The sequence below is a fragment of the Sinocyclocheilus grahami genome, unplaced genomic scaffold (genome assembly GCF_001515645.1).
Source record: "Sinocyclocheilus grahami isolate Dianchi unplaced genomic scaffold, SAMN03320097.WGS_v1.1 scaffold74.1, whole genome shotgun sequence".
Classification (NCBI taxonomy): Eukaryota; Metazoa; Chordata; class Actinopteri; order Cypriniformes; family Cyprinidae; genus Sinocyclocheilus; species Sinocyclocheilus grahami.
The window spans coordinates 2,805,643-2,820,446 of record NW_015505253.1 but is presented as its reverse complement, the minus strand read 5'-3'; the positions used below and the strand labels follow the sequence as shown (position 1 = coordinate 2,820,446).

Below are 14,804 nucleotides of genomic sequence, written 5' to 3'. Positions count from 1 at the left end.
AATGATGAATGCGGCCAAGTACAGGGATATTCTGGACGAAAACCTTCTCCAGAGTGCTCAGGACCTCAGATTGGGCCGAAGGTTTACCTTCCAACAAGACGATGACCCTAAGCACACAGCTAAAATAACGAAGGAGTGGCTTCACAACAACTCTGTGACTGTTCTTGAATGGCCCAGCCAGAGCCCTGACGTACCTAAAAATGGCTGTCCACCAACGTTTACCATCCAACCTGACAGAACTGGAGAGGATCTGCAAGGAGGAATGGCAGAGGATCCCCAAATCCAGGTGTGAAAAACTTGTATCTTTCCCAAAAAGACTCATGGCTGTATTAGATCAAAAGGGTGCTTCTACTAAATACTGAGCAAAGGGTCTGAATACTTAGGACCATGTGATATTTCAGTTTTAATTTTTTAATAAATCTGCAAAAATGTCAACAATTCTGTGTTTTTCTGTCAATATGGGGTGCTGTGTGTACATTAATGAGGAAAAAAATTAACTTAAATGATTTTAGCAAATGGCTGCAATATAACAAAGAGTGAAAAATTTAAGGGGGTCTGAATACTTTCCGTACCCACTGTATATATGACAGCATATAGCCTCCTACCTATTTACCATTCTCACAGTCCTTACGTCTTGTTTGTACACTGACCTTTTGTGTGGCGAGTCATGAAACATGTCGGAAAAATTCCATCCCATTGCACGATGGCGCAAATCTCCAGGAAAGGCAAACACACAGAAATTCTCCCGTGTCTCCGTGGAAACCAGGCCAGCTCTTCACTGACGGAGCGGGGTCTACACATGCTAGCGTAAACCATCAGCATAACACCAAAATAGAAAGCACTTCAGCACAGGGCCAGCAACATCCCCAAGTGCTCGATCAAAGTTCTCACACTACAGCAGTTAAGAGCAAGTGCTCGTGGGTAAAAATATGTGAGTTCAGGACATCAGCTCGATGTGCCCACAGGCCTCAGGCTGTGTTTTAAAGAGCTGCCCACATAATCTGCCCCATATAGTAATAAACGAATGTGAAAAGGTTACAAAATGATCTTCCATCATCATGAAATCTACTTGGCTTGATGTTGAAAAAGAAAGACTCTGCATGCATAAGATCTAGTTAAATATAACTAGAACAATAGATAGAACAATAGAACGATAGATAGATAGATAGAACGATAGATAGATAGACTCAGACTCTTCTCTAAGTGAAGACATAAAGCATCCCATAAGCCTGTTTAGCTGTAACTAATGGTGTGTCGTGTCTTAACCAGCACAAATCAAAACACACAAGCTCCTCTGACAGGGAAAATAACCGCTCTATATCACGAGGCCATAAGGACACGTCACATTCACCCGCTCTCCAGCGGGAATGGTCTGGAACGACCCGCTCACAGAAGAGCTGATGGATGCTGAAGAAGAGAGGAGGAAAAAAACAGCTCGATATCTGTCATTCTGCCTGATGTTTATCAGCTTCAATTCTCAACCAATCACATTTTGGCTTGTTTAATTTATCAGTAGTATTTGCTAAGTCAAGCACTACTACTACTAGTGCGTACACCAACTACAGGGTTAGTGATTTGAACCAAGACTCTAGAAACTTCAAAACAACATTAAAAACATTCAGAACAATCTGAACACCCATGCATCGTGTTGGCAACTTTTGCATGAGCAAACAGCACTACAGTTTCATAAAATATAAATGTTTTGAACTGGCCTCAGGCCCATTTCTGGCCTTCTCATTTATCTGCCACCAAACAAAGGTTAAAGAGAGCAGCAAACTCAAACCACACTCATTTCAATTCAAAGCTTGCTTGTTTTATCAATTTCTATGTGTTATTTAGATGAGCGCCGGTGTGAATATCCTCTCAGTGAGTAAAGGCCTGCTTAGCTGATATGATCCCAGGCAGAGATTAAAAACAGTGTGGCGTCAGACAGAGTTGTTTATCAAATCCAGTGATGACGCCAAGCAAATAACCGACAGCCGTAAACATCCTGTCAGCCCAAATCCCCGTTCATGGAGGTGTGCAAACAAACACACCTAGGGACTCCATCACGCGATCCAAAAACCAGCTTCACAGCTCCGTGTGTTTACCTGCAAATCTCCCAAAAATGTGACAGGTGCATTTGCAGTCCTTTGTTATTAGAGTCCCCTGATCGCACATACCATGACCTGTCGAGACAGGAGAAGAGCGGTCTGAGAGCTGCCCACCGACGGCTGAAAGTCAAGATTATCAGCTTCAGGGATGCAAAGGGGTGAAAACAGCACTTTTTGCCCCAAAGCTCAACCTGACGTGAGTTTCTCAGCGTGGGAGCTTGGGAACGCTCGGAGGTAGCTGGAAACAAACCCTAAAATTCATCAGCAGCTGCAGGGCGGAAAAGAAGGAACATTTCCTGCCAAGAAAATCAGCGAGGGCCCGTTTGTGATGTTCATGCTGGGTAATTAATTCACAGCACTTTATTGAAGTACAACAATGACTAGCATTCTGGATTATACAAGACAGCAACTCCACAACTAAATATAAAATGTACAAACAGCATGAAATTAACATAAATGAATCACCTCCAGAGATGATCTTGCATGTCTGACTAGTCCAGTGGACTAACTTAGTTAGTTAAAGGGATAGTCTACCTAAAAATTAAAATTGTCATTATTTATTATGACAATTATTTACATTATTTACCCCAAGTTGTTCCAAACCTGTAAGCATGTATTTGTTCTGCAGAACACAAAAATATATATTTTGAGGAATGAAGGTAACTAAGCAGTTCCAATCTATTTTTGTCCATATACTGGAAGTGAATGGGAACCCAAAGTTTCTGTCTTCTGTGGAACATAAAAGACGACATTATGAATAATGTTGGTAACTAAACAGTTTGGGTTCCCATTGACTTCTGCTGCATATTTGTCCATATAATAGAAGTCAATGGGAAACCCAAACTTTCTTTGCTCTGTGGAACATAAAAGAAGATAAGTAGCGGAAATTAATGCGAACCCTTTCTTCTGTGGAAAATTCTGAAGAATGTTGGTAAACAAACTTTTTGGGTTCCCATTGACTTCTGGAAGTCAATGGGAACCCAAACTGTTTGGTTACCAACATTCTTCAAAATATTCCACAGAGGAAAGTTTGGGTTCCCATCGATTTCCATTATATGGACAAAAAATTAAATGGAAATGAATGGGAACTGAAACTGTTTGGTAACAAACATCTTCATATATTTTTATATTCCACATAATACATACAGGTTTGGAACAATATGAGAGAAAATAATGACAATTTTCATTATTGGGTGGGCTATCTCTTTAAGATTGCTGTTGCTCAACAAAATTTCACATGCTATTTCAATAGGAATCCACATGATCTAAAGTTTCATATGAATTTCATAGAATTTGCTCATGTTAAAGCTGGTCATGTAAATCTGCCACTTTGACCAATAGAAAGCTGTCTGTTGGCACTTTATCAATCGCTAAACTATTAAAAATTGACCTTTTTTGCAGGCAAAACTTTGCTGCAATTTCACTAATGTGACTGTTCCCTGAAAAAACCTGAAATGGAATCGCCTGTTATTTAGTTAAGTACCAGGATAGGCATGATGTTTTTGTGACATGCTCCAGGGGTGATCCTCTTTTACGAGATGTTTTTAAGAGCGTGATATTGGAGATGGTCTGAAAACAAGCCACTCTGGTAATACCCACAATGCATCTGGAGAACAGAATGAGCAATACGAGTGTACATTCACCGTTTGAGCTCTGCCAATTATTATTTCTATTACACTGGACAAACAAGTTTCTATGTCTTCAGCTGCTGATGTTATTTCCAAATTTCCCATGATTATTTTGTATCACAAGCAATCAAAACACTAAACATATTTGGGCATTTCTATAAATTTCTACCATTCTTATTCAGGATTACCCATCGTGTTTCCATTGCAGTGCTGTTTTGGTGTCTGTTTTTCTCATTTAGAGACCGTTGAAACGTTTAATTGAGAAACGCTACGAGGGGCATTCAGCGCTAATGAAAACAGCACAAATTTACCATCTGTCTGAAAGAGACACTGAATGCAACATAAAACACAGCCTGCGTAGCAAGGTTCAGAAATATAAGAAAATTTTATGATTTTAAAGTATGTGCCTTTGGCAAAACTGTGCAGGGAGGTCACTGTGGTGTGATGAATGATTGACAGGTCTTTCAGTGGATACCCTCCAGTGACAGGTCGACTCAATATCGAGACACACAGAAAACCTGAGAGACAACCAAATGAGCTCTTTCTGTTCTAGCAATTATGGCTTCGTTTCTGCTCAGAACAAACAAACTGCAAAGCAAAAAAAAAAACTATAGAAAGGATTCAACAAAATAGTGTCAAACAGACCTCAAATTAAATGTTTTTTGTATCAAAAATGCCATAAACAGCTTGATATCAGTGTTGTTTTAAAAGTACAGGCACATCTCTGTGCCACCAAATGAAATTTCAAACTAGTTCTTCCATTCAGTGTTATTGTTAACTAAAACTCTAAATAAAACTGCACTGTAAAAAATAAAATAAAAAAGGACACTGTACTGTAATTTTCTGCAAGGACATTATCCATTAATTTTACAGACATTTCCGTTAACTCTAAAACACAACGCAATGCAGTCCAACATTTAAAATATAGGTAAAACACCTGTAAAAACAACAAAAAATCAATGTGGAAAATTATTAATAAAGTACATTGTGCCCTGTTTTTACAGATTTATTTTTAGAGTGTGAAAAAATATGTAAACATTAGACGAAACATTTAAAAATGAAAAAACTTAGAAATGCTGCATGTTTTTAGTCAAACTTAAAAAATTAGAAATGCTGCCTTGGCAAGTTGAAGCTGAAGTTGCTAAAACTAAAATAAAAATAAACAAACTACACAGACAATTTAAAGAACTAACAAAAATTAGTAAGCGATTTTAGTAACAAAATGACTAAAACTTAAACTAAAATTGAAAATAAAAAATATAAAAAGAAATGCCAGTTAAAAATATAAATAAATTCTATAATACTACATAAATGTGGGGGGGGGCACGCCCCCAAACACACACCGCTGGCTAAGTAATGGCAAACATTAAAAACATAACTGACATTAACTAAAAAAATTAAGAATCAAACAAATTAAGAAACAAAAAGAATTTCCTGAGTTCCTCTCGGTCAGAGCAAATGCAGCATCCTGCCCTAATCTAGCAGCTTTGAAGCCCGTGAACGACATGCTGATAGGAGGTGCAGGCATGCCCCAGCACCTCCTCAGGGACATTTGCTGATGATCCCCTGCCCCCGTGTTTCAATAGGTGGAAGGGCTGTACGGATGGGGGATGGTACGACTCGTACCTGAGACCCCGACAACACCCACCCGAGCATGAAAGAAAGAACTTACTCTTTGCTTACTTGCAAACACAGTTTTTGCTTGAGGAAATGATAATCTAGTTTACTTTGACTTTACTTTTCAGGGACACTTAAAAATACTAAAGCAAATCTGAAAAAATACTGAAAAATAATTTTCAGTAACTGAAAAAGCTGAAATGAAATAAAATATAAACATTAAATAAAAATGTAAACTTAAAAAATTTGGAATTAAAAAATATAAATGTTGCCTTGGCAACTAACTCTAAAATAACTATAACTAAAACAAAAAAATAATGCTTAAAACAAATATTGAAAAAAAGAGTACACTTAAAATACACAGCTACAAATGTGCTACATAATAGCAAATCTGAAAAGTGCTGCTTGAAATGAAATGAAATCTAAATAAAAACTTACAATTTTTAAGTTTTTAAAAACTAAAAAATTTTGCCTTGGCAACTAAATAGAAGTATTTATTTAAAAAAACCTAATAAAATGACAAAAGCACAACAAAATTACTTAAACTGCAGTTAAAATGAAAAAAATCGAAAATATAAAATATAAAAATCGAGTTCACTTTGACTTTACTTTTTAGGGACACTTACATAAATAACCAGCTAAAGCAAATCTGAAAAATATTGACAAACAATTTTCTGTAATTGAAATAAAGCGAAAATTTAATTAAAATAGAATTATTAGATGAAAAACTTGAAGAAAAAAAAAACTTTGTTAATTTTTAGGGACACAAAAATATTATATAATTAGCTAAAGCAAAGCTAAAATGTTAATACTGATGTTTTATGATTGCCATCATTACTAATAAGACTAATAAGATAAGAAATAATCACAAAACAAGTCTTTTATATTTAGTAAAGCACACAAGTCTTAGCACCACTTCACCACGGTCAACCAACCAGTCCACGCTGTTTACTTGTGCCTTTAGGAAGCAAACAAAAGAAGATTCTCAAGCACAGAGGAAGAATGAGATCACATGACCTTTAAGACAATCTGCATGTGAAAACATCACTCTGTGTCTATTAGCATTAGCAATAATTACTGTAAGGACTTAACGGCTCTGTGCTACATGTTTACACATGAAATGGGCCACAGTGTGATGTTTTTGACTTGTCGGAGACTAATACCAAAGGGGGAGGGCAAGCTACAAGACTAACAGTATGGCATCACCATGATACTTTGATATTTTCAATATTAAATATTGGTATCAAATCATTATTACTATAGTGGTGAAACTAAATACTAAAAACAAATCGTTTTTTTGACTCGATAATACTATAAGCAGCTGGGTCAACCTATTTTAATTCATACACATGTTCCCGGCAAAAGTGACGTCATTTACAAATGCAAACTTCACTGCTGTTTGTGTTGGTTCAGATGTTTTCTGCACTTCCACCTGTTGTTTCTGGAGAGCGTGTGAAGCGTAAACACCTCTGGAGAGCCGTCAGATGAGCACTTCTGCATCAGCTCACGCCACACTGAACGTGTCAAGCATAAACGAGGCTTTACAATGGCTCGATTTGCTACAATGGTTTGAAGTGCTACAAGCTTGCTTAAGGAAACAATGTTTACAATGTGCAAAGCATTTTTAAACATTAAAAACATTATGGATTGTGTTGAAGTTTCTACGAGTTCACCACTGTGTTTATCATGGCTGTTGATTTAACATGTTCATTTGGTGTGATTAACTGTGGAAAAAAATAGGACGTTAAGATGATTAACGCATTTAAAGCATGTTTTAGTCACAATACAGTAGTAGGGCTGGACAATAATTCAATATCAATATGTATCGCGATATCATTTTTTTCAATAACGATGATATGATTTTTAAACACATTTCCAATATATATATATATATATATACATTACCAGTGTTTCCCATACATTGATTTATTTGTGGCGTTTGATTTCATTAAATAAACATGAGCAATGCACGTTTCAAAATCAAAACGCGGCACGGGTGTTTTATATGAATGTATCTCTGAAGGGAACCGACTGTCTTCAGAAAAGTTTCGATGACATTTTCATTTTTATCTGATAAAGTAGCGTTCATGGGCGGAGCTGCTTTGATTACAGCCGTTACCAGGGAAACCGCTAATTTCATCACTCTTAAAGTGCCTCCTGCTGGCAGAGAATGAATTTGCATTTTCAATAAGCCCGTCTCCAGCAACATGTTTTTGTTGTGGCTAAATTTTTTTGTTTTCTGCAGCAACTCCGAGCACTTTTCATATTCTTTATTCTGGCTGAAGCACATTTGTTTCAATCTATAAGAATAATCAGCCTACATTACCAATCAAAAGTTTTTAACAGTAAGATTTTTAATGCTTATTTATTTTTTATTAAGAATTCTCTTCTGCTCACCAAGGCTGCATTTATTTGATCCAAAGTACAGCAAAAACAGTAAAATTTTAAATAATTTTTACTATTTAAAATAACTGCTTTCTATTTGAAAGCAGTTATTTTAAAGGGGTCATATGATGCTTTTTTAAAGATCATTATTTTGTGTATTTGGTGTAACAGAATATGTTGACATGCTTTAATGTTCAAAAAACACATTATTTTTCAAATACTGTACATTATTGTAGGTCCTCTATGCCCCGCCTCTCTCAAACGCTTCGTTTTCTACAAAGTCCCTCCTTCCGACAAGCGCAGTCTGCTCTGATTGGCCAGCTGACCCAGTGCATTGTGATTGGCCGAACACCACAAGCACTCGTCGGAAATGTAACGCCCCTTACCATAATCACGAGCTTCATCTTTCAAAATAAATGTAAAGACAGAGCCCAAAAGGGGAACAGAGTCGCGTGACAGACACAGTGATGAAGCTGGTATGTGTTTGCAGTACACAAGCCACGGTTAATAAAAAAAACATAAAAAATCTTACTGTTCAAAAACTTTTGGCTGGTAGTGTATGTCAGTCTATAGTTTGATATGAGGTAAACATTAAATCTTAAATATTATATAGTTTTATAGGAGGAGGTTTCATAGACTTGGGAAATTCATTTTTCAGAAGTTTTTAGGTACAGACATCTGTTGTGGGTGTTCTTGGCAGTTTTTATGAGGCTTTTTTTAAAATAGTGGTCATATCGACATCGAAATTAAGAAATATATCGTGATATAAATTTTGCCGTTATCGTTCAGCCCTACAATACAGTATTGTTTCAATTTCGTAAACGAAAACAGTTCCAAACAAAGTTACAGCAGTGTTTCTTTACTGAATAAATCCAAATTTTTTGTGCCAATTATGCAATGACCCATTCATAAAGACACTTGCTTCGTTTCTGAATGAATCAACTGTTTGAACAAATCAGTTAAATGAATGACTCAATGACTCAATGACTTGCTCATTAAAACAGACTTGCTGCCACCTACTGGTGGTTTTAGTTTCATATTCTGAGCATCATTTCATTTTTTAATCATATTTCAATATCCAATCCAATATCATAGCATTATTTATGTAATTCTAATTGCACTGTGAATGCAATGCCACCTGTGTAAATATAACTAAATGCCACTTCATGCGCAGACTCTGAAAAAAAAAATGGCCACATTGTAAGTTTAAAAGTACGTTTAAAATGTAAATGTTTGTGTAATAAATTATGTTGAGTCAAAATAATTATTTCTAAAGCTACTCTTTTGTCATTAATGTGTTACTTCATTTTTGTATCTAATTAATTAAATGATGTGCCAATTAATTTAAAGAAATTAATCAGCACATCATTTAATTAATTAGATTAATAAATTTTAATCACTTGTCAGCCCTAGTTTTTATATTTTAATTATTATTTTTTTTTTTTATCTCAAAGTAAACAAACAGCATTTTCTCAAACACACTGAAGTGATTAAAGCTCATCAGAGGACAGACCAACAAACTTTTCCGGCTCAGAGAAGTATTTTCTGAAGGACAAGCGACGGCATGTGTTCCTCTGATTACCTGAGCCCCCGTGTGGTACGCCGAGAACAGATTAACCAAATCCAGTTTCCAGAAAATCTCTCCTGCACATTATCTGAGTTTTTCCCCTGTGGAAGCCTCCGCTGAACCCTGGGGTCTCTCCTCCCACCCCTCGTCCCCGTGCCATGCAGCAGAGCGTAGCCAGACGGGATTCAGACACACATGACTACACAAAGCCCCGTTGAAATGAGTTTACTCACTCCGAGCTCTGATCACAGGCCTTTTAATTTCCATCCGGCTCCAGTACAATAACACCCCGTTTCCCTCTCTGTGCCACGATGGAGCTGGAAGATCAAGAACAAACTAACTGTGTTCACAGGTCTGTCGACCTAAACCACCTGTCTTAGGATTTGACATCATGCACAACCACTTTAAAACAGCTGCCCTCAACCACAGAAATAACAACCCTTCAATTAAATCACTCATCAAAACGCAGGGCGGAACAGGTATGAATGGTGTTTTTGATGCATTCTGGGTAAACGGAATTATAGGCCACATTAAGAGGAACAGGAAGCCAATGAGACAAAATCAAGTGAGCTGCTTACCTAGACAGTATCTCCAAGGCATTTTAAGTTAGTGTATACACCATCAAAATAAAAGATATAGCCAGATCATCATATGCATGCTTCGTGGAGAAGGCAATCCCATAATGCAGTACACAGAGAAAACACATTTTTCCAATATAATATCAGTAAGAGAAATGTTAACTATAAATATACTTATTTCATTAAGTACTGCGGAGTATATATATATTTATTTCTTAAATTAAAAATTACTTTATTAAATAAAAATATAAATGATAAACTTCATTTAATAATCATAATCATTTGTAGTCAAGTCTCTAGTGTGGAAAACTAGTGACTAATAAGTTAATTTCATATTTGTATTATAATACGTGTATTAAAAAAAATAATACATTTATAAAGAAATATATACAAATTATTACGATATATCGTGCATCCCTAATTAATTTCATATTTGTATTATAATACGTGTATTAAAAAAATAATACATTTATAAAGAAATATATACAAATTATTACATAAAATTATAATAATAAAATTTCATATTTGTATTATAATACGTGTATTAAAAAAAATAATACATTTATAAAGAAATATATACAAATTATTACATAAAATTATAATAATAAAATTTAAAAAACTACTGGAATAAATTGTAGTCAAGTCTCTAGTGTAGTCACAAAACAGTGACAAATAAATTAATTTAATATTTTTATTTATAATAAAAACAATACGTTAATATAAAAGCATATATAAAAATTATTAAATTAAATTATAAATAATAAAATAATAAGCACTATTGGAATCTCTAGTGTAGTTAAAAAAAATAATATAATTATAATTATAATATATTAATTTCAAATTTCTATTTATAATAATAATGTATTTACAAAAAAATACATTAAAATATATAAGTAATAAAAACACTATTGAACACGTCTCTAGTGTAGTTATAAAAATGGAATTCATTTCAAACTGCTATTCATAATAATAACAGCACGTTTACAAAAATATTATTAAAATATTAAATTAAATTCTAAATAATAAAATAATGGAATAAACTGTAGTTGAGTCTCTAGTATGTAAATAATGAATACATTTCATATATTAATATATTTTATATTTCTATTTATAATAAAAACAATACATTTATAGAAAAGTATATAAAAACTACTAAATAAAATAATAACTAACTTTTGAAATCAGTCACTTACAGTTAGGCATGGGCCGGTATGAGATTTTGACGGTATGATAACCTTAAGCAAAAATATCACGGTATTGTTGTTACAGCTCTAAAATTTGATATTTTAAATTTTTTAATAAAGATTTCTCCGCTGAACACAATATATTTTGTTTTTGAGCAACATACAGAATATTAGGAACAGTAGAATTTGTTTATTTTTTCTTTGATTTGTTTCCTAAAAAGAAGAAAAATAAAGACTGACATCTTTATTGAACCTAAATCTGTAATTACAGTTATTTAATTTTAGTTATATAATTCATATACATATCATTTATATAATTTCATATCATTTAGTTATATAATTTCATATACATAATTTGATTTAATAATAACCCAATTTGAAGCAAAAACAGAATGTTCTGTTCTGACTAGCTTTGTGAAATTATACTACATGCCTGAACGAAACAAACAGCAGAAGCTCTGAATGAGATGCATATTCACTCTCTGACAGCAGGAGGCGCTTCTGGAACACCAGATACAGCGTTTCCTTGGTTACCGCCACAAAGCAGCACTGCTGAAACAGGTAAACTTTTCTAAAGACAGTCAGTTCCCCTCAGAAACACATACATATAAACCCCCAAATCAATATTGAGGATTTTCTTCCAATAGTTCGTGCATCATGAACAGTGAGTGATCTGCCTGCTACAGTATTTTTCTCTGTGCGTCCATCTTCAGCGTCTCTGGCCTGTGTTAACGGGAGTTTACACACTTCATATTTTCACATAAATTACATTTTGGAAAACGATTGCATTGCAACGCAGTTGAGAGTCCAGAACAGAGACGAGTTGCTTGCAATAAGACAAAAAACGTAAGTTCCAGGGAAAGCTCCTTAGTTTGGCCATCCTACACACACGTGACTGACCGCTCGCTCGCACCAACAGGAGGAGGAGGGTCGTGTTACTCTCTACACTGCACTTAACCTGAGGGATTCCTACACTTTCAGTCTTGAGGAGACATGAAAAACAGCGCATACCGCGGGAATATTTGTGGGGCATATTTGTGGTTTTGAAACCGTGACATTTTCAAATCGCGGTATACCTTGAAACCGGTAATCAGCCCATGCCTACTTACAGTATGTTTTGCTGTGAGATGCTGCCTGTGTAGACCGAAAAGCAGCTATCTGGGTTATGGAACAAAACTAGACCACAGCATCTTGACATGAAAGTTGAGAGGCACACAGATAAAAGGGATTCCCCGTGTTTAAACACTACTATCACTCACCATACAATCCCAGCTGCTAGTGTGAACACATCACTCCATCCTGTTGACAGGGAAGTATTCCTGGTATGGATCGTAAGTCATAAAACTCTGAAGGATCTGTTTGGAAAACAATGCATAAGTGCAAGATGAGATACTATCTCATGCTTACGACAGGTTTGATTCCCTCTAACCCCCCAAAACCAATCCAGGAGAGTTAATTAACAACGCTGATACAGTCGCAACCCAGCGGCAATGACCACATCAAAGCACAATGAAAGTGATCTGTATTTATGAAAATCACGTTCTAGCCTCATTTTTAATTATCAAAGTCAGTGTGTCCCCCGAGTAAAGAAGGAAACTATTTCAATCAATTACTTTCAAGGGAAGAAAAAGCTTGGGTCGGTATTAAACCCGTTTAGTTGTAAATAACAATTAAACCTTTGTTGGCTTGATTGCTGGTTCCCGTATGGAGATTATGAAAACTGAACTGCACTACGGTCAAAACAAAGTATTAGTTCCTCAAAGCTGATAATGCTTCTGCATTTTTTCAGAAATTAGCCTATTAAGTGCAAATATTTGCCCCAGGAACTGGTATTTATGGGGCATTTTTACCTTCAAAAGGGCATGTTGAATAACAACACACTAATCATTTTTGTAAAACACTTTAACTGAATCAATTAACTGACATAAATCTTAAATTTGAACACTTATGGCTTAAATATACAATCAAACCAACATGAAAAGTAGCTTATTACATACAATATTTCGTGGCAGGTTCCCATTGTGATGCTATTGGGGCATGTTGTCACAGACATTTTTTGTGTTTTCAATGACTGTGAATCTAAACTGTGAATCTAAACTTCTGATCAATAACAGTGAAACTGTCTCTCAGAAAATAAAATCTATAAACTAGAGTAAAAAAGAAAAGAAAAGTGTGACTAGCCAGGGTTATCTCCATATGAAACGTTAAACAGCAAGAATTGGCCAGAGATTCTATTGTGATTCTGTTGGGGCATGTTGTCACAAAGGGTCAATGTGTTTTCATTCGATTGTGAATACAAACTACTGATCAATAATGGTGAAAACTGTCTATCAGCATCAGATTTTTAAAAATAAACCAAGAAACTAAAGTAAAAAGTGTGACAACTAGCCCCGGTCTCCTGTACATTAAATGTTAGACAAGAAGAATTGCTATTGGGGCTATTGCTATTATTTTGAATGAATTGTGAATCTGTACTCCTGATCAATAATGGTGAAACGGGGTTTTAAAAACAAACCAAGAAACTAATGTAAAAATGAGACAACTAGCCCTGGTCTCCTCTATATGAAATTTTAGACAGCATGAATTTGCAAAAGGGACCTTTTTGACACCACATTTTAGTCACTTTTGGCCCAAATCTGACCTTGCTTGTGACTCAACACTAGCTTTAAGTTTTTTCACTCTCCATATGTGTTCTCTACTGGCTCTCGTATGATGCAATGCACTTCACAGCTGCGTCCACCAGCTCTGACCTCCTGTCCTGCCTGACTGCGGATAGCTGATTCATTTCCATCTGTATACCAGCAGATGAGAGATTCCTTCTGTCTTTCAGCCTTTCCTTTTCTCAGGCCATTCAGAGCAAATGAATTCAGCCCGTCTAAAGTCCTTCTCACCAGGACACGCTCAGAGGGGATTCTCCTTGACTCTGACCGACTCGCATATTTGCAATTCATCATCTTCCTCACACGGCTACACAATAGCAGCAGCACAGGAGCTTTGTCATTCTAACGACACACGCATGGACTGTTTACGGCGTCTGACAGCCGCAGAAAGCCTGCGTTTGCTTGTTGATGTTCTGTCATTAACTACCAGTTCAATTAGCATTTAAGACCACGGGTGGAAGACGATAACAATGTTTTAAATGAGCTTTGTTCGTTCAGGATGTACCTTTTGATATGCAACAGGCAATTGGAAAAGCAGCATTATTAAGACATGCAACTTTGCTAAAGGCAAAATAAAACTTGTTTTGCAAACCACAATCCAAATGTCACACATGCAAACTCATATCCCCAGCCAAACAAACTTCATTGGAATTTTTGCCATCATTTGGATCCAAATAGGAATTCCAACGTAGAATTCCAGCAACCAACAAGTAGATCTTAAGAACAGATAGTTCACAAAAGGACTATTAGGTTCCCAATGGGATCAAATGTCAATGTAGAACATCACAAGGACATTAAAGCATATCTTTCAGGGTTTCAAAACTATTACATCTTTCTTTAAACCCTAGTAGAAAGACATTATTCAAATAATATACCAGCAAAGTTCTGATAAAGACAATATGCAATATGCAATATGACTCAACAGGGCTCAACTTACTTTTATGGTTACTCCCAAACACTGGATAAGGAAATTAAAATATATTTTATAGAGGTAATTTGCACTGAATTTCTTTCACTGAAATATTTTGTGATTATTTAAAACACTAGAGTATTTTGAAAAAAATAACTAAATAAAAAAAATGAACATTAACA

General features: G+C 35.4%; 1 protein-coding gene across 1 annotated transcript in view; it reads right to left on the bottom strand.

Annotated features, from left to right (window-relative positions):
* Nucleotides 1–12,384, bottom strand: part of LOC107585792 (T-lymphoma invasion and metastasis-inducing protein 1-like) — a 52,871-nt gene extending 40,487 nt beyond the window's left edge. The window contains exon 1 of the mRNA XM_016272940.1: nucleotides 12,312–12,384. The gene's annotated coding sequence lies outside the window, so the exon portion shown is untranslated. The remainder of the gene's footprint in view (nucleotides 1–12,311) is intronic.
* Between the last annotated feature and the right edge of the window lie 2,420 nt (nucleotides 12,385–14,804).